The 18,463-nt window shown below is 42.3% G+C and overlaps 1 protein-coding gene across 2 annotated transcripts in view; it reads right to left on the reverse strand.

Moving 5' to 3' along the window:
* Positions 1-17,871, reverse strand: part of CACHD1 (cache domain containing 1) — a 90,751-nt gene extending 72,880 nt beyond the window's left edge. Inside the window, exon 1 of one of the 2 annotated variants that reach the window (XM_018072348.2) lies at positions 17,824-17,871. The gene's annotated coding sequence lies outside the window, so the exon portion shown is untranslated. Of the gene's footprint in view, positions 1-7,699; positions 7,734-17,823 lie in introns of those variants that run through there. The other variant, XM_018072349.2, reaches the window with a different exon arrangement.
* Positions 17,872-18,463: the final 592 nt, after the last annotated feature.

Consider the following 18,463-nt stretch of genomic DNA (forward strand, 5'->3'; position numbering starts at 1 on the left):
TTGAATAATAAGTGGCAATATAAGAATAAGAAGCAGCTGCTGTATCTTGCTGTATGTAAGTAAAAGTGGGAAGAATTGAAATCAAATTTGAAGAAAAATTAAGTACAAATCATGATGTGGCAATTAGAACAATACCACTAAGTATGAAGTAACTACTGCCACCAGTTCACACTGGTTTTTTCACATTTCCAGGTGCCACCCCTGCCCTTGTGACGCCCCTTGTCTCCATGTGCCAGACATGGCTCCCTCCTGCTCCTTCCTCCACTGCACTCCCACTCTTATTCACAATGTGAAGTTTCCAGTCTGAGCATTATCTAATGAAAACATAAGTTATCCAGTTAAAAAATGTGTGTTCTGCTCCACATGTTCAGAATTACGAGGAGGAGACCTCTGCATCATCCTACAAAAACGTGGAATGCCAACCAAATCCTCCTCAAACATGCAGCATAAACCAGGTCAGCCATGTATCATCAAAGACAAATGAGAATTACTGAACTTTACAGCAGTTTAGGAAGGTATTTTAACTGATAAACATAGCAATCACTAATTGCTTATATTAATTTGGTATTTTTTCATATATTTGCATCCCGTTTCCACTGTCGTTGATATAAAAGTGGTTTGAAAAGTGATTTGAAAGAAGGAAGGGCACAGAGGTTTTCTTCAAAGCATGATAATCAGAGCAAAACCTTTTCAAAGTCTAGAATGCATTGACAGGACAAAATTTAACAATTAAAAGGAGTCGGAATTTCTTGTTTCATTACATTGGCAAAACAGAGAATGAAGCGTTCAGACGGAGAATGAAGCGTTTCCAGACAGAGTCCTAGTTTGGTTTGGTTTGTCAGCTCTACAGGGTTTTGAAAAGTTTAGGTGATTGATCTTAGAGTGCCAACAACTCAAAGATCCCTTTTCCCAAACCAAAATTAAATATGCACCCTCCTACTACCCTCTCTAATCACGTCACTCAACACAATCCTCCCTGCTCAGCCCCAAAAAAGTTATCAGCAAAATTTCTGGTTTAGTTTTTCTTGTATAAAATGCACCTCCTTCAAAGCAATGAAAAAAAGATGCTGTAACACTGACCTCTTGCATCTTTCATTTTTATTTTTGAAGATATTATTCACAAATCATCTTTCACCTGAATAGTTAAAAAGGTAATTCCAGCTGTAATACCTGTCTCCTACTCTAATCTGTTATTTTATCAGTGATCCTCTCACTTAAATAACCAGAAAAGAGCAGGAGACTCCCAAAATAGAGCTATAAAATGCATAAAGAGTAAAAGAAAGTGGGGGAAAGAAGGTTCCTGAATTAGATTTCTAAGAGTTCCTTGTCAAAAGAGTGGACAAAATAAGCAGCTTCAGTAATAATATAATTATCACATATTATATATGATAATATAATCATATAATATTATCATTCAATATTACAGTGACAGTGGCATTTTAAGTTTACAACTTACAAAGTTACTTTAAGAGTTTGGCATGTCCAGTTCAAGCACTAAAACAAGCCTGAAAGATGGAAGAAAACAAACCAAACCCAAACAAAACAACAAAACCCAAGCAAAACAAAAAAACCCAACCCTGAAAGATTCAACTGCTGACAAAGCCCTAATGAAAACATACATTTGGGTTATAAAAACCCAAAGAGTTCTGAGTATTTATTCCATGTTTCGAAGGAGAGAAGGCACTGAAGGATGAATTCTTTGAGACTGCACACAATGATCACCATCTTTAAAACTGGCAAGTTTTAAAACACCATTTTTCTTTACCTCAATTTAAGACAAACACCCTTACTAAACAGTTATTGTACTGCCTGTTCTGAAGATAAACAGGAAAAAAGTGCCAAAAAAAATTTTTCCATATTTCCTGCCTGCTAAACATTTTCCATATAAAGTACTTAAGAGAATAAATGCATTTTCAGCAGGGCTCTGGCAACAGCATCTATTCCAGAACTGCCATGAATTTCAAAATTAGAATTAAATTACTGCTTCTAGACACCTTGCTATTATTTTTTGCTGTCAGGTGGACTTCATTTAATCTCAGATAAAAGAGATTTGTTACAAGAAAGGGACAGCCTGTAGGGCTGTCACAGCTGCACAGGAACACTCCACCCTCTGCCTCCCACGCACACCAGTAAACTGACTTTATTTTATTTCAGCATCTCAAAATGCACATGGAATGACTATTTTTGGAGCAAACATACTTTGGGATCAATATTAAAATTTCAGCCTTTAAAGAAAAGGAGTGCCATAAGAAAGCTCCATTTTGACAGCACCGGTATGAGACTGGATTTGAAAATTTCAAAATTTCCAAGTGCACAGAAGTTTCTGCAGCTGCAGGCACTGTTCCTGGGAAATGACACTCTTGACACTGCACAGCCTCACAGGAGTACCAGCAAACACCACATTTTGGTCATAAATAATGAAATATCTTCCAATTTCTGAAGGCAAGGAACACCTCTCTCAAAATTCACACAGGACACTCACCAAAATTCTCACAATATTAAAGGCTCTCTCAGCAGAGAGAGCCAGTGAAAACCCACTGGGATCATTACAGCAGAAAACTCTGGAATTGCACAGGACAGCCAGGCTCCTGGAGGATGTCCATTAAATTCCCAAGGAGTATGTCCATTAAATTCCCGCCCATTGCTCCATCCCACCTGCACTCCCACAGTGCTGGACCGTGTCCCTGTCTCCATGCATTAATTTTACATGCTCCTCTCTCGCAATCAGGGAGTTAGCGAGCAGCCCCCAGGCTCAGTCTGCAGGGAAAACTGGCAGTGGGAATGCTGCTGTTTCCAACAAGATCTTCACAGAATCACAGAATATGCTGAGGTGGAAGGGACCCACAAGGATCATCCAGTTCCACCCTTAGCACTGCACCCGACCGTCCCCAAGAGTCACACCAGGTGCCCCAGAGGATCATCCAAACACTCCTGGAGCTCTGGCAGCCTTGGTGCTGTGACCACTGCCCTGGGGAGCCTATTCAGTGCCCAACCACCCTCTGGGGGAAGAACCTTTTTCTGAGATCCAACCTAAACCTGCCCTGACACAACTTCAGGACATTCCCTGGGGTCCTGTCCCTGGTCCCCACAGAGCAGAGATCAGTGCCTGCCCCTCCTCTTCCCCTCCCAAGGAAGTTGTAACTGCAATGAGGTCTCCCCTCAGTCTCCTCCAGCTGAACAGACCAAGTGGCCACCCCAGTGCAGAGCAGAGCAGAGCAGGACAATCCCCTCCCTCACCCGACCACTGATGCTGGGCCTGATGCCCCCCAGGACACAGTTGGCCCTGCTGGCTGCCAGGGCACTGCTGACTCACGTACAACTGCACTCCCAGCTCCCTTCCTGCACTGCTTTCCAGCAGCTCATTCCCCAGTCTGTCCATACATATCCGTATGAGAAGCCAACAGAGCTGCCTGACAGCAGCAGCCAAGCTGGTTTTAGAGTGGTTTATTTACTCAGGTTGAAGTAGCCCTTCAGACAACAAGCTGCTCCCTTACCACTGCAGAAGCTATGAGCACAGCATGGTGTGGTGAAAAGGTCTTTCAACTCCTCCAGACCCATCTCCACTGGTTGTTTAGCAGCACTGCAGCAAATTTTTAGGTTCATAAACCACCAAAGTCTTTGTGAAAGTTTAGGGACTGTTGTCTTAGGTTTCATTAGGGAGATCCTAATCTCTTGCATTCCAAAAAAAGGCTTGCTTTGATATTCATAGAATCTCAGAATGGTTTGAGTTGGAAGGGACCTTCAAGCTCACCTCATTCCACTCCCTGCCATGGGCAGGGATACCTTCCACTAGCCCAGGTCGCTCCAAGCCCTATCCAACCTGGCCTTGGACACTTCCAGGGATGGGGCAGACACAGCTTCTCTGGGCAACCTGTGCCAGGGCCTCACCACCCTCACAGGGAAGGATTTTTTCCCAACACCTAATCTAAACCTACTCTACTAAACCTAAAAACCAAACTATTTTACTTAGTTTGAATTATGCCAATCTAGATGGCATATTCTGCACGAAAACCTTAGAAGGAGAAACAATGCATGGAAATAGCACTAATCAGCTGAAAACACTTCCAGGTCCAATAGGTCATGGAAAGCATACAAGGTCCCAAGACAGCAGTGATCTCAAACTGTTGCTACAGCTTTCCCTTCCAGGTATTCAAAGTTTCAGGGGAAAACAAAGGTAACCCATGAATAGAGGCAAGAAGCACAGTAGACAAGGCAATTGTCTTCTCATCTGGACAGAAAAACCCTAAGGAAGCCAGGAGAAGAAGCAAACACCACCACTTAACTCAGGAACTGCACCCTCAGCAGTCACAGCTCAGTCTGCAGCTCAACTTCATAGGATTCCTTCAGGATTTATCCCTCAAATCCCAAACAGACCTGAGATTCAAATAAGTTATCAAAAAAAGTCCTTGTGCTAAGTATTTTACTTAATTTAAGTAATTATCCCCTTTGCCATGTCTGGGAAGTCTGTTCATTGCAGAGATTACACATACATTATATAACAAATATTATATATTACAAATATCCAAATATTCTTACAAATCCATCATTTATTAATGCACCTCTTCCAGTAGATTTTTATTTTACACATAAGCTTCCCAAAAAAGCCACATTTATACTTCCAAAAATTCTTAATTTTCTTTTCACTGAGGTATTACTGTATTTCCTTGCCCTTGGAGAGTTTTATCTGGGATTATACACATGTACCAAAACACAGCTGTTCCACTTCTTTTCTCTTTTATTTTTTTCCCAGAGAAAAACCTGCCTCTATCAGCCACCCAATTAGCTGCTCACTATCAAAAGACTGCTTTGGCCTTTCATCTTCTTGAAAACTGGATTCAAGTGAGAGGGTGTCATGGAAACTGTGTCTCGGGTCATTTCCTGGTTCAGTTTTTCAGTCACCAAAAATAAAATAGTAATAACAATAATAGTGAGGTTTTTTTCTCTTGAAAAAAAAAATGAGTATTTGTTATCCCAGCCTGCAGAACACGCAATAGCTATGGGAAAAGGAAAATTACATTATTCCTCAGGAGAAATCTTCATCTGACCAAGTAGGAACCTGACTATCAATTCAATGTGCAACTAACTCTCTCCTAAAAAACTCAAAATCATGTGCAGAACACAAAACCTGCAGCAAATATGCAGTGAAATAATGAAGAATTATTAAAAAAAAAATCAGCGCACAGTACTACCACGATGTGTTTCTCTAAGTATTTCACTAAGCAAGTAGGATACAAAAGCATTAGATAATTATACAGGAGATTGTTATCAAACCACTGAGTTTCAGATGCTTTATCTACCCCAAATACCTCCTTTAAAAAACCAGCAACCTCAATTCCCTCTTGCTTTCACAGCTCAAAGTCCACAGTTCAAAGCTCACTGAATTTCACTGTTACAGAAGAGTTGCACTTCACCTGTAAAACCACTAAAAACCTCATGAAAGACACCAAATGCACAAAAATTACAAATTTCAACCAGTTGCCTGAGGTTACAGGTAACAAACATCACGTTGGTGCCATGAGCCCGTGGGCATGGAAAGGTCACTGAAAGGTGGGATTTGCAGTGCTGGAACAATAAAATGGACTACTTTATTAATTTAGATATATAATAAATGAGTTACAACTGCTCGTTTTATTAACAGCATGGCTTGGAGGAACTGTAATCAGGAGAAATGTGGGAAAGGGACACTCTGTGCTAGAAAACTGCCAATTTCAGTAGATCCACATCATGGGAAAAAATGGCTATTTTCTGATTCCAGTGCTGCCATCTCGTTTCTGAACCCTGCAGGACACAAATCCCTACTTCCTTTTAAATTAACCCTCTACCTCTTAGAATTTCCAAGTTCATTCTAGCTAATGAACCAAAGATAGTACTCAAAACTTTAAAAACAAATGAAACTGGGAAAGTTCACAAACCAGGGAGCTTTTATCCTTAACATGAGTCATAAATAAAGGTAATTAAAAAGAAATAAAAATCTCTCAATTACTTAAGAAAGCCTTAGTCCTTTGCCAGATTTTCTTCTGTTTTGATGAAAAAAAAGAGGGAGGGGAAAAGATACCAGAAGGCTGCACATATACCCAACTAATCCATTTTATTAAACACAGAGGCAATGGGGGGTAAACAGGGAAAGACAGATACAATTCGAGAGGAATTAAATCAAGGATATCACTTTCTGTGAGAGCTTTCTTTTTGCTGAGGGGAGATGGAGGAAAATGTGCAGTACCTCGAACACATCCCTTTACAAGCACACCTAGAAAGGGCTTAATTTGGTTTTAAACACAGAAATGCTACAAGCTCATGCTGGGGCTGTTGGCAAAATGGTGTTGATTTGGCTCAAAAAGCTTTTCTCAATTCTTAAGCTGAAATTCTTAATCAGACTAATGACATCTATGCAAAATATCTTGTTTTATCCCGAAACAAGAAAAGCACACAGAGCCCATACCCCTGCCTTTCACCTGTTTCACTCTAACTTTGGGCATGATGTTCCTCTGGCAGCATTTTCCAATTTAATTTCCTTCACACCCCTTTGAAGGTACCTGAGTGTAGCCCAGCCCTCAGCTTTCACCCTCAGCCACCCCACAACAAACTGCTTTACCCTTGGGGAACCTGCAGAAGCTCCACTCAAGCCAGACAGATTGATTTGCTCTTTCTTGATATGGTGGAGTCTCCAGCTGTGACAGCAGCTGGAAAACCATCAGCACACACCCAGGATCAGACAGGCAGCTGTGTCCAAGGCAAGGAGCAGAGGTGAGCTACACATCTGTCTGGAGGTTCCCAACCACCAGCAGCTCTTCCTCACCTGGATGCTTTCTTAGGAATACGTGAGCAGCATTTGCACAGCAACCAGCATGGAATAATACACAGAGCACAACCACCTTTCCCACCAGGGATAGACCCGGGGGGTTAGACGGGAAATCAGGAGGACTTTCTTCACAGGAAGGGTGATTAGACATTGGAAAGGGCTGCCCAGGGAGGTGGTGGAGTCCCCATCCCTGAAGGTGTCTAAGGAATGACTGGACGTGGCACTCAGTGCTCTGGGCTGGCTGACACGGTGGGGATCAGGTACAGGTTGGACTCGATGGTCTGGGAGGGCTTTTCCAACCTTAATGATTCAGTGATTCTATGATCTGACCAAATTAGAAACCCTACTCCAAAGGACTCACATCTATCCAATTTATAATCCTAATTAAATGTGTGGTTTTTTTTTTTTTAATTAGTAATCTTCCCTTACTTCATCTTTACTCCACGGTTTCCAAACTGGAATACATTTTCTGGCATCTTTGCAGGAGGTGAAGCTCTTTCTGCTTGTAACCCCACAGAGCACAAGATGAATTAGCAGCAACTGCAAAAGATGGCTTTATCAGAGAACTCCGGGATTTTTTTTTTTTTTTGAGGTTTAACTCTTTTTGCTAATGGAAAATTAAATATATGTCCTCTAGATTCTTGTTCTTGTGAAGATGATTGCCAGGTCAAATTGAACACATCCACGACCTTGCAGCCTCAGTTCTGAGAATGAAAACCTTTTTTGCCACTAAGAACCACAGACAGGAAGAAAGCACACCAAAATCTAGCTGAGAGGTTAAGTAGAAGATGAAAGACAACATCAGATCTCAATTTAAAAAATAATAAATTAAAAAATGCTGCTGTGGTAAGCGGCCACTACAGACAAATCTGCAGCCTAAACTAGAAATAAAGTTACAACCTGGGCTGAGAAGAGTGGTCTCGGGGTCCTGTTGTTGCCACAAACCCAGTTGTGCTTCCTGAGAAGCCCCGAGGTCATTGGAAATGCAAAGCCCCAGCTGGGGGCAGGAGGAACTGGAGTGTTCAATGCTGGGCTGGTGTGTGCCCACAGCAGAGCAGGGTCCCTCCCCCTCTCCCATCGTGCTCCCCATTATTCTCCACTCAAGCTGAAAGGAGAAGGTCTTTTCCTCTGCCACTCGGTGTCAGCCAGACTTGGGAAGCTCCGCAGGAATTGCTGAGAGATCCAGAAAGGCACAAAAGGCTCGTCCCACAAAGCTCCCTTTCATGGGGGCAGTGTGTCTATTAAATACGTCCTGGTAATGTGCATACATTTTATAAAGAGATTATAAAGTGAAGACTCAGTCACTAACTCAACTGCACAATGAGATTTTTAAGTCTATTACTAGAAAACTGGGGTTCGAAATGAGTAGCTGGGAATGTTTCACAGCTCCTCTGCAGTAACACTCCAAGGCCTGGTACCCACAACAGCAGCTGAAGGTGTATTTTCTATTTTTTAATGCTTTAATTTCTTTATTTGGTGACACACAGGCACCTCAGGCCATGACCAGTCTGCCTTCAGCACTGTAGAGGGATAAACAGAAAGGATGATTCAAGCCCTGACAGTGTTCCTGCACCAAACATCTCTCAGAGCAGAGTGGCATCACTGCTCTGGTGGGTTGGAAATGGGAAAGTTAAAAAAAAAAATAAAAATAATAGAGCAGATCCTGCTCTTTCACTGTGGCATCAGGATGAACAGGTGAGTTGCCATTCCTGAGCATTGCTCCTGCTCTTATCAACACCAAAGCAGTAAATAGCCACTTTATCCTCCTCCTCCATCTTTCCCCCCTCTTTTCTTTTGCCCACAGGGGCTCAGCATCTCCTGAGATTTTGAATAACTAAGGTAGATACAGATTCCTGCCAGCCCTGTGAAAGTTATTTTCTGTCCACCAAAAGGCAAAAAAAAAAGAATCTGTCTTTTCTCTTTCTGCGTCATCAAAGCAAGGCCACAAGTTGACAATCCTCCCCGGCGTCGGTATGGCTGTGGGCCAGCTTTGCATTCCGGCCTCTGCAGGGGCTGGATCAAGCCACACTGCAGCCACAGACTTGCTATAGCAAGCCTTCCATACTTTAAATATATTTTTGGACTTTGGGGCCGATGCTAACACTGGCTCTAACTTCATTTCTGAGCAAGAATCCCAAAAAGGCTGCGAATCTATTTTCAGGATCAAAATGAAATGTCGTCTCCCAGCAGCAGTGGCAAAACTCCAATCCAGTTCCTCCTGGACACAGAGTAAGAGTGGAAGGTTGCAAAACTGCTGGGTTTTGTCATGCAGACCATGCTCTGCAGATTCTCAGGTCTACACACTCACAGCCTTAGGAGCCCATCCAGCTCCCTGCCAGGCACAGAGAATCATGGAATGGTTTGGGTTGGAAGGGACCTTAAAGCTCATCTCATTCCTCACCCTGCCATGGGCAGGGACACCTCTCATTATCCCAGTTTGGTCCAAGCCCCATCCAACCTGGTCTTAGACACTTCCAGGGATGGAGCAGCCACAACTTCTCTGGGCAACCTGTGCCAGGCCCTTACCACCCTCACAGCCAAGAATTCCTTCCCAATATCCCATTTAACCTTGCCCTCTATCAGTTTAAAGCCATTCCCCCTTCTCCTATCACTCCATGTCCTTGACAAAAGTCTCTCTGGGATATCTTCCATCAAAATTTCAGGGGATGTTACAACCATGCCATTTCTTGTGCTGATCAGAGAGTTGTGGCCACCTGCCACACCAGAGCTGCCAACAAACCACCTCAGCCCCACACATGTCATGCAGAGTGGGACCGAGTGCTCAGCCAGTGCTGAAATAGTCTCCGGGACACTGATGGTACTGGAAAGCCAGGAGACAGGGAATGGCAAAAATTACAAAAAACAAGCAAACTAGAGGCCAGGAAATGGTGGAGGGGCGTGGGAAGGCAGCAGAAATCCAGCTCTGCTGCACCTTTGGTCTCCACAAGAGAGTTTGAAGTACAACTTCACAGGAATTCCCTGTGCTTCCCAACGAGTCAAGGTTTGGGGTCAAAGGCCTTGAACATGCAGTAACATTTTTTGTGGATTAAAAAAAACAGGTAAGGGCCTGGAATGAGCCTGACCTACACTGTATTCACCCACACTAAATGCACATCAAGGACAACAGCTTTCAGTACATTTTCAAAGAATCCCAAATTAATGCATTTCTTACTAATTTTTTTTAATTACTATTATCTCTTTATAGCTACTTATGTTTTCCTCTTCTTTATCATGAATTTTCAGCTCTATTAAATCGTCCAGACGACTCACACGGAGCAGAGAGCACACCCAGCACGTCTTATGTTTCAGATGAGCCCTCACAGAGCAGGTCTACACTCATTTCATCCTGACTCCACATCTTCCCTTCCCAAAATAGCTGCTGCACCTCTGCTCCTCAAAGAGAAATCCACCATTTCAAGCACTGAAAACCATGGCAATGGATGTTGGGTTTCATTTATTTTTGGAGGCCGAGTTTCTATTCTTGGATATGTAGGAAAAAGCAGCATTTCAAAGTCTGAGGTTGCAATTACCAGAACATATTTTTTTAAAATGTATTTCTAGACTTACAGTCAACCACTTGCTGAATAAATACATAAATAAAAAGGGAGAGGCAAAATTATATTTACGGGACGTCACGGTGAATCAATACTTTAAAATTCATTAGATTCAATTTCTTACCAAACAGAAACAACTTGTTTATTAGAAATGACCAGCCATTTATCTCTTATCATGATTATGTTGGGGTTATTTTAATTTTGGCTTTGCATCCAGTAGTTTTAATGAAAATACAGTATTATCAGTATGTCAGTATATAAAATTTTAGAAACCAAACACAACTTTTGGTATAAAATCCTTGTTCCCAGCATGAGTTCAGCACAGCAGAGCTTCCTCTTCCAAGAACAGCTGGATTAGCAACTAACTGAATTTAACAACTTTAAGAGCATCAAGCACATCCCTCAGAACAGCTACTGAAATGATCTAGGACTACACAAAATAGATCAGCAGCAGAATTCAAAAGGAAAAGCCAGAATTTTATAATTTAAAATTATAGTTACATTTCAGTCAAAAATAAAAAAAATGCAAAATAAGACTTCATGTTTTCCCAAATTACTCACAAGAGAAGGTTGGTTACTTAAGTGCCCTTAGCTTTGTATCTGCAACCTCAACCTTGATGAAGTTCATCAAAAGCTAAAGAAATTCGAGAAGTTTGCAATTTTCATCCTCCTCCTGCAACATATTTGAGTATTAATTTCTTTCCCTTTTTTTTCCTCCTACAAGGAAGACACAAGAGACTGTGTATCCAGGAATAACATTTTCTAATTTTAATGGAACAGATCAAAGACTGGAATTTATGGTTTAAAAACAGACTCCTGACCACTGCTGCATAATGTGACACACAACCATCCCCAGTACTTATCCCTGTCTTCCTGCCTGCACCAGTTTTCCCTGTAAACTTTTTTCTGTAGCTGAACTCTACCAAGCCAGACCAAGGGAATAAATCCCACATCACACCTGGCAGTGCTGGAGAGCCACGGGCAAAAGGAACGGAAGAGAACTATGAAATTCATATTACAGAAAAAATGTGCCCAAGGAAGTTGAACCACCTACACCATATTTAAATTAAATATCCTTTCATTGTTAAACCTGCTAAATGTATTATTCCCACATTACAAATCCTTCTATTTTATCCTTCCATACAACACAAAAATTGTGTCTCCAAGATGTTGGTTTGGCCTCTCTAGAATACACTGGTCCATGAGGGTTTGACCACATCAGCTGTTGGCAACTGGGAACTGAACCTGCAGATCAAACACTGGCTTCAGCCTCCAGCACTAACAAAACATGAAATGCAATTTAGGATCCATGGAGTTGAAGTGACTTTTCCCCTTCCTTTCACACTCCTTGCAATGATGAGAGATCCTGCTTCTTTCTTATCCTCCAAACAGTGTTTACTTCTCCAGAATCAAAAGTTAAAAGTCCCGTACCAGAAAAAAAAAAAGACGAAAAATAACATGTTTGTTCACTGACCATGAAGGAGGCAATAAAAATATCCTGGATGTGATTTCCTTCTCTACCAATCTTCCATCAGCATTTTCCCACATGTTGATTTGCAATGGACAGGCTACCACTGAAAGCAAACACACTTCAGGCAAACTTGATTTTGCCCCAACAAAGTGCACAATTCTGTAGTCATATCACAGAGCCTGTTGTAGAGTATTCCCAAAAAGGGCTCCTCACCTGACACCTGCCAACACATACACCATTTCAGCATCCACTTCAGCCCAAAATTCATCCCATAACTCATTTTTCTCTTCCTAGTAGCAAGTCAAACATGGTCAGTCCATGCTGAGGACTTGGGCTTTTTCCTGTTCACAAAGCAGCCAGGTTTTGGGATCAGGGAGCTGATCCATCCCATGTTGCAGTACTACCTGATACAGAGCAGCCATGGAATGGTCCCTGGCTACACCATCATCTGGATGCAGCTGGAAACCTCTCCCTGTGGCCGTAGCACTGTCCAACCAGTTTTCGCATCCATCCACCGTTACGTGGCACAGGGGAAGGACAGAGAATAACCACCAGCACCCAGGGATCACACAGTCGATCCTCGTGGTGGCACAGCTGCTGGGAAAGAGCTGCTGCAGAGTGCTCTGATTTGGTTAAACCCAAGATCTCTTGCTACCTTGCCATTCATTTCACTGTCAAATCCTACCCTTGCGCTCCTGGTCCACACAATTTGGGGTTCCTTTTTTTTCCAGCAAATAAAAGACCTCCTGGCTCTCCATATGGTCTTCCCAAGGGCTGGTAAGCCCTTTGTGACCTTGGTTCAGAGCCTGGTCAGGCCAACAGGCTCCTACCATAGCTATTTTTGGGAGTCTGTCCCTTCTCCCCATCACCACAAACACCTCCCCAGGTTTTGTTTGATAGCACTTTTGAGGTGAAAGCACAGCCAAAGAGGAAATGTTTCTAATTCTCCCTTAGCTGAAAGGAGGAGAAGCAGGGACTGAGTCAGAGAGGTTGTGGCAGCACCTCAGCCCTTTGGTGTGGTACCATCACATCATCTCTGTCAAGCTGAACTTATCTTCACATGTAATTTGGTCTGAAATCCACAAAAAACGGCAAACAAATACTCTTATAACCCCACCAGGGTGAACACACAAGAAATTCTGCTTAAGGCTTTCCAGCTTCTAGAAACTTTTTATGGCAACTTCCAGATGTGTCTATTTTAAAGCTTTTTTTTTTTCCCCTGGCCTCATTCCCACCTGTGACGATCCTAAGTGTAGCCAGAAATTCCTACTGCATCGCAGGAATATGTGCAAAGGAAGGTCAAAACTGGACAGAGAGCATTGGCTAGACAGTTCTGCAGACATGCTGAAAGGAAAATTACAGGTTTTTTATCAAAAAGGTGTTAGGGGTGTTCTGCTCTACTGGTTCAAATCACACAGTCAAAGTTGTGCAAATCCATGGGCTCAAAGGGCAACAGCACCATGAAAAGCTGGTTTTATCAGCTGCTTCTGGCTGGGAAGCTGGTAAGGGGAGATGGAATAGTTTGCTTTTACTAATTACTGTAATTGTTCAAATATACTTTTGCAAAATCACTTGGGAGACTCTACAGAGACCTTAAAGGCCGTTGATAAAAGTGATTTCATTAACACTTTTCATGGGGTTGGAAATGAGTGTTACTGATTTGTGGCACCATGATTATTTCAAAAGTCAACACAGATTTTCCCTGCTAAATTAGACAAACTATTGTACAGAAATTGTACAGATTTCTGTACAGGGAAGGATGCATAGCACAAGATTCAGGCCATGACTTGGCTTAATTTTATGTCAGAAAGGTAAGTCTTCACAACAAATACTGGGTAAGTACTAACGTTATTAAACTCTGTTTTCCATGGAAAAGAGAGTACAAGGATATCTTTTCAGATTTCATTAACACACCATGTTATTGAACAACAATAAAGTACAGGAAAATGATGGGAATGCAGGCCCTCTGTACTTTATGGTTTTACACTGATTCTGCATTAGGCCTATGATACAGGAGGTAGTAGTCAAAATCTCAGCAAAATTTTTGACATAAAAAACAAAGGCTGACACATCAGATAAGTTACTTACATTTCAATTATTGTTATATTATCCATGTACAGAAAAAAACAAAAAAAAAAAACAAAAAAAAATTAGTATTTTTCCATTCAACTACATACAAATAAATAATTCCTGGGACATTATCCAACCCTTGTTAAAGTTCCCAGCAAAGCCCCCACAAGCTCAGAGCTATTCCAGGATTCACACAGAGCCAGGCTCATGCTTGGGTAGCCCTACCCCAGTTCAATCTGTGGAGTGCCCTGACAATGGAAATACAAAAATTTGGGGTATTTCCTTATAGCTGGGCATTTCCACACATGAGGGTACTGAACTGCCAAGGCTCCAAGCATTTCTGGGCCAATTTTTCACCCATAATTGACAAGCAAAACCCACCAACTGTTAAACAACAACAAAAAAATCTGTTTATACTTAATACTCCCTTTTATTATATGGATATAAAAGAATCACTGGGAAACACACACACGAATCTTTTACTTCACATTTTTTTCCATCTCAAACACATTGTGCCTTTCTGTCTGAAAGATGAAGCTCTTGATAGTATTTGACAGCAAGGCTTTTTCTCCCCTTGCCAGGCAATGGCAGCAGAGCAGCTTCTCTGCTGTGCTCAGATCCCCTCTAACCATTCCTCCTCAGCTGAATTAAGCCAAGAAAAATGAGCTAACACACGCTGTATTTACTTTTGTGCCTTCTTAACACACGTGTTATCAGCCCTGCCACAGCTGAGAGATTCCCAATCACTTCCCAGCGTCCTTGGATTTCTTGCTGCTAAAACCCCTCCAGCCCACGCCAGGACTGGCAGGATCCTTAGGACAGGCAGAGCAAGGGACAACTAATTATCTGCCAACCCACCTTGCTGCTCCACTCTCAGCAACTTTTATCTGCCCAGGACAGCTGCATTTTCCCTGTTTGAAGTGAAATGTCAGGCTCTGCTGATGCAACAAGACGTACATTACTAAGGATGTCCTCACACTTTGAAGGAACAGCTCAAAGCCTAATTAAAAATTCAGATTGGCTTTCCCATTCCTGCTGCCCTTCCACCAGGACCTCTCGCTGCCTCTTTGAAATGTTTCATGCCAGAAAAAAAAGGAATCCACGTGGAAAAGGATGAAAAACTGCTGCAGTCTTGAGCTTTCAGAAGGCCTCGGATAAAGCTGCTGAAGCTGGATTCAAACTAAGACATAATCATGGAAAACAGATGAGGTTTTACTCTGCTGGTTCCTGCTCTGTAATTATTACTAAAGCACATATTACTGCCAAATAATATTTAAAAAAACTAAAAAGGTATAGCCAAACACTTACCAGCACTCTTTACTTATATTTTTCTATTGTATTTCAGCTTCACAAGCTGGGAACAAGCTGGAAATAATAGGGAAAAAGAAGGGAAATATTTTTTTGTGCTGTGATTTGGCTGAGGGTGCACAAGGTCCAGGTTTCATACCCAGTGCTTTACATCACTTGCTGTGAAAGTACCTCACAGTCACCAACGGATTTATTTATAAATATCCATATAAATAAGTGGGGAATTGTGTGAAACCCTTGATTTTGGAGATGGAGAACCATGGTTCTGGCATTTCAATGGGATTTAACTCAAGTGGGATTTAACTCTTCTAAGTATTAAATCCACTGTCATTAGCCAGAAAACCATCCCATTAGAAAAAATAAATAACACTGTATTCTGTCAGTGTTCATCTGCAAAGGGATTAAATAAATGGACAGTTCTGGTGACTGCAACTCTTTGCCATCACCCTGAAATCTTCAAAGAACGTGGATTTTTCACCCCATATAAACCTCTGGATATGTCCCCATCTCCCTGTCATGCACAATCTGTTCTTCTTGAAAAACATATGGCCAGACAAACAGTTAGTAAGATAAATAAATAAATAATATGCTTGCCAATCAACCAGAAGTCTGTACTAAGCTGGTTGTTATTTTACACATCACTACGTCACCTGATGTATTATTATAGTATATACAGTATTAATATACAAAGTATTAATATTAAGAAATACAGGGAAAAAATTACCAGCAAACTGCTGTTTTTCAGATTTAAAATGCCTTTTCTTTTTTTTATTCCAACCTCCAAGATCAGTAACAATGAGAAAACATGTTTCCTTCTCGGTAAAGGATTAAGATGGCAGAGCTGCCTTCAAAAATATTCAAGGCCCTCTGGGCCTACAACTTTTGTTACTATCTGGACAGAAACATCAACAAGCATTTTGAAAGTTATAGAGGCACTTAATGCTTTTCATCTTCAAAGCATTTCTTAATCCTTTCAACTCTGGCTGCAAGTATTATATCCCTGTTTTGGAGATGGAAACATTACCCTGCCCCTCACTATCCAAAACCAGTCCTCACCTTGGGCACCCCGTGCAGATTTAGAGGGTAAACCTTGCCAAAACCCAAACAAAACACTCACAAAAGTTCTGATTTATTCTTTTCCTGCCTTTGTCTCCCGACTAAAGAATTTCAGTTGTTTCAACCAACAGCTTGCTCTGTAATTCCACCCAGGTCAGAGAGGCCAGGATCAGACAGGTAACAGGGATGGTGAAACTCCACTGGCAGATCAGGTCTCACCACAACCACCAATTTAGTTATAATTTTAGTATAAAAGGACACTTAACTTTTAATTGGTGCAGTGTGTCAGCTCTGCCCAGGAGAACACATTCCAGGACTGTCACTAGAGCTGCTCGTTGACCAAGCTCCAGCCCTTGGCAAGTGATGCCATGGGCTATTTGAGATGTGACTACATTCCTACTGAGGAATGACAAGGAATACAGCAGCTCAGGTTGGCAAGAGGAGATGTGATTGCATGCTGCATCCCAAGGATGCAGCCTGCTGCCAGAAGGTGTTCCCTGGAATGATATGGATGCTGTCAGCAAGTGCTTTAGCTACCGAAAAAAGAAGGTAACGGTTAGAGGTGGCTGTAGGTGCAGCACAACCCATGAACCAGCAGCTTCTCCTGCATGCTCTGTCCCACAGGAGGAAGAGATTGTGGTGAGACTGCTTCTGGCAAAAACCCACACAAGCATGTGTACGTACCCTGATGCATGAAAGGAAATAATTGGTGATATTAAGACACAGAAATATCATTAACTGCGGACTTGGTAGAACTGTCAAACAGAGCGGGAACAATGATTAATCACTGCAACAGAGGAAGTCAGACAATCAATAAACTTTCTGTGTTTAACTACTCCTGGAGAAATAACACCCAGAATGGTAACACACAGACACCCAGGAACCCACCACACACTGCAGCACCCAACATGTGTCCTCACTAAGTGAAGACTCTGTGTGGTACAAATATGCATATTCTAATTGGAAATTTAAATAAGAAACTGTTAAGTTGCTATACAACACATTCAGCAAATGATGTAACTCATGAGTTGTCACCTAGACATTACCAGCTGCTCTGTGCAGTACCATTCAAGGAACAAATTTATAAATTCAATCAGAGCACTTCTGTGGGCAAGAAAACAAAGCACTACTTAAAAGGTAACAGTCAGATACCACACTCATGCAAGTCCCTGTAAACAGAAAGCAGTGGTGTGAGTGCCAAAATCAACTGTCAGACTGATGCTGGCGGGCACCAGAAACCTCTCTCATCCTCAGTCTTCCTGTAGCTTCAGCCTGTTACAGCACAGATGTACATGTACTTCACTCCTCCCAACAATGAAAAATAATGAGATTTTACTTGAAACACTAAGTCCTTATTGCTGTTGGACTAATTACATGAAGCACTGGTCAAAGAAGAATATATTGCAGGAAGTAGACACTGCACAGAGGGGACGGATCTCATTTATAGCACTGACGGCTCCTGCAGAAATCTAATCTATTTTCTATCTCACAACTTCCATGGTCATTACTCCCTGCCCCATTTCACAGGCATTTAAGGCTCACAGATTCCATGGTTCTCCTCTTACCTCTTCCACTTGCTCCTCTAGTGTCCAAACTGGAAACTCCACCTCATCCTCCCTTCCTGCGCTTCTGGAGGCTCCGTCCACATTTCCCTCTTTTTCCAGATTCAAAACACACCCCAACCAACCTCCCACCTTCACTCTATTTAAGCATTTCCACCTGCTCCTGCACTCATTGGATGCTTCCTGCCCACCTCTGGCTCAGACCTATCCTTCCTCCGTTTCCCTTTCCCACGGTTACGTTGGTGACACCACCTCCTGCCTATTACCAGGATGTGCAGATGTGGGAGCCACAACTGGCAAGGACCAAAGCATGAAAAGAGCACGAAAGGGAAGCATTAAATTCTGCTGCTTCCTCCTCTACAATTTATGAAGCTAAATAAAACCGCAGCTCACTAATGGCTGGACACCAACCCTCCCTCTCGCTACTGCAACTTCCTCTCACTAGATCCTCATTTGGGCCCTGCCCCCACGTTACCCCCTAAACCTAGGAAAACATCCTTGGATTTACATCTAGGTAAAGCCCAAAAGTGCCCTTGCTCTCCTTCCAAAATCCCACACCCCTCCCTTCTGCCCCATCATGACATGCTGAGCATCCCCACTGTGCCAGCAGCACAGGTAACCCACCACCCGGCACCAGGTGCCC

The sequence above is a fragment of the Manacus vitellinus genome, unplaced genomic scaffold, assembly GCF_001715985.3.
Source record: "Manacus vitellinus isolate BGI_N305 unplaced genomic scaffold, ASM171598v3 scaffold_21_pilon, whole genome shotgun sequence".
Lineage (NCBI taxonomy): Eukaryota > Metazoa > Chordata > Aves > Passeriformes > Pipridae > Manacus > Manacus vitellinus.